Genomic DNA, 2,831 nt, shown 5'->3' on the forward strand with positions numbered 1-2,831 from the left:
AATCAAGTTTAAACGCGACAACAAGTAGTATCACCATTCCGACGATTAATTTGCCAGAGTCTCGTTTGGGTCTCTTTGTGGAAAATTCCTCTTGTGAACTCGTGAATGGGAAGCATAGAGTATTCTGTTTTAAGGAGATTAATTTTTGAATCTGTTCAATGAGTAGAGATATTTTTAAAAAACTGTTTGTTTATAAAATATTTTGTTGGAAATTGGAAAAATTTATTCTATTTTCGTGAAAAGCTTTGATTCTTTTTTTTTTTTGCCTTTATTATTATAAAATAACAATTTCTTTGATTAATTAGTAATTTATGCTTCGTCTCGTGAAACTTTTGTATCGATATTTCAAATACTTTTTCTACGATTCCTGTCATTTTTTAATATAAATGAAATATAATTTGACTCGTTCGTTTTAAATGATTTAAATGATTAAACTCGATATATAACGACAACGTATATATTATTTAGTATCAATAATAATTTTTTTTAGTAATTCGGATCATCGTTTATAATAAATATTATTCGCGACAGAAGGTTTGAGTACCAAAAAATATCAACGTCACTCGACCGATCGATTTCGAAATAATATTTTCTGATAATAAAATTCTAAATTTAGAGCACAAGTCAGATAACAAATACGCTAAATAACAAGGTCCGACTCCACCCGGACTTGCCAGTCTGAAAAAAATTTTTAAATTTTGTCCTCCAACCGGGGATAATTTATCGCGAATAGTATTTGCATAGATTTTCTTTCAAATTTTTGTCCCCGTATAAAAAAAAAAAAAATGAAGCTCGTAAATAATATATATTTCTCCCCTCCCTCCTCTCGAAGGAGACACCGATAGTTTAATGCTTCTGGTTAACAGTTAATACTTGGCATGCGTGCGCGTTTGACTGGCGACCTTGTTTACTAATCGAATCTGCGCGGCGGTGTATCGCGAAACCCGTTTACCGGTAAATTAACGAAGAGCGCGTTTTAGTGTGACATGTCGCATCGGTGGAAAGTCGTTAAGCGACATTAAGCCTCGAAACTAGCATGCGAAATGAAATGCTTAGGGGGAGAGTCTTGCGTTATATGTACGCATTTCGTCTCTCGCGATGTGGAACGCGCGTCGCAGTTTGTCAGCAGCATTTCGCGAAGCGACATTTAACTCAAACTCGTAACGATGAAAACGACTTTTTTTTTCTTCTTTCCTTCTTCCTCTCTCTTTTTCTTTCTTTTTTTGTTCCAACACGACTGTTCGTTTCCAATTCCACTTACACAGTGGCGCGAGAAAAAAACGACGATTATCCGTGGTCGGTTAACGCGAAAATATCGTCCACCGGCCGGTCGCGCGTACGATGTATTTTCGTTATATCACTTGTCGAGAAATCGATCGGGAATGATATTTGCGATAACCGTGGCTTCGAGGAGAGCCTCTCTCTCTCGTTAAGTAGTTTCTTGCCGCGAGATTGAAACGCGGTCCTTGAAACTTTGCGCGAAAAATCCGGTTGTTCCAAAGACGATCGTTATCGTCGCGATATCCCCCATCATTGACCGGTATTATCCTTGTCACACTGTCTTTTAACATGGCACGATACGATGACTGTGATCACGACGATGAATTTTAAGAACGCGCCGAATAATGAGTTTCTCGCCGAAAAAGGGGGAGAGGAAAGGAAGAGAAGGAGGAGAAGAAAAAAAAGGTGGAATAATTACGGGTTAATGCGCGTCGTCAACGGTGATTAATGACTTCATAAACCGTGCGGCGCATGAAGTTAGGTTATACGTGGCGCATGGTGTTTCCCGTAATTACCGGATCGTTCCAACGTCGACACGGGTCACCGTAGAAAACGATTAGAGGAGATGTAATCGGCCCGAGCATCGCCAAGGAGAAATCTGAAATTCGCGAAATCAGGGTCGATAGTCGTGTGAGCGTGTCTTACGTTGTCCGCATCACCCTCGTGACACGACCCAAATTCGCCGAGGGTCGCTCCTACTACTCCGACACCAGTCTCCCCCACCAGTTATCCACTCATCCGCTGTCCTCGATAAGTTTTGACAGCGTTCCTCTAATCGGTTCGTACGAAAGAACGACGTACATATATATATATATATGTGTATATATGTGTATATATGTATATATATATGTGTGTATATATGTACACCACTCCCCTTGTTAAAAAGTGGCTGGAGAACAATGGCGAGGCACCTTGCCTCCCCCGTTATGCTAGCGCACGACTTCTAACGTATCACAGACGCACTCGATTTCAGCGCAGAAGAGGCCGATTGTGCGCAGGATAGGAGGGAAGGAAGGAAGGGGGGACGCGAAAGGCTGCTGGTTCGGCGGTATATTGACGTACGATCCGATATACGCGACACGACCGGACTTTGTTATGCCGTAATAGCGCACCCCTAGGGAGGACAGAAGTCTGGAAGGACTCTCCGTTTGTCCATCCGCCCCTGTCGAGCGAAAAAAGCTCAGCGAAGAGAGCCTGACGAGTGGGGCCCCTCTCTGCGCTCGCTCCCGCTCCTTCTTCCTCTTCCCCTCTATCCATCTCTATCTCCCTTAAACCCTGTTTTTCTCTCCCTCGAGGTACCAGAGACAGGATAAGAGAGTGCGAGAGAGAGTGAGCGAGCGAGCGAGCAAGGCAGGCGTGGGTGGCCAATAGTTTTGCCCCCTACTCGACCGCCGCAGAGCGGCCTACCACCACCTTTTCACAGTGCTCCGACTACTCCGCGTGGATTCAACGAACGGACGTCAATTGCGACGTACAGAAGGTACGAAACGCGCGGGCCTTCGTGCGCGGCGCTGATTGGTCCGAGTCGTCGTCTCATTGGCTGTTTTTAA

At 43.6% G+C, this 2,831-nt stretch overlaps 1 long non-coding RNA gene across 4 annotated transcripts in view; it reads right to left on the reverse strand.

The window, feature by feature from the left end:
* LOC102681565 overlaps nt 1-2,831 on the reverse strand; it is a 48,783-nt gene that overhangs the window by 14,041 nt on the left and 31,911 nt on the right. The gene's annotated exons all lie outside the window — the stretch shown is intronic.

The sequence above is a fragment of the Apis dorsata genome, unplaced genomic scaffold, assembly GCF_000469605.1.
Source record: "Apis dorsata unplaced genomic scaffold, Apis dorsata 1.3 scaffold_371, whole genome shotgun sequence".
Classification (NCBI taxonomy): domain Eukaryota; kingdom Metazoa; phylum Arthropoda; class Insecta; order Hymenoptera; family Apidae; genus Apis; species Apis dorsata.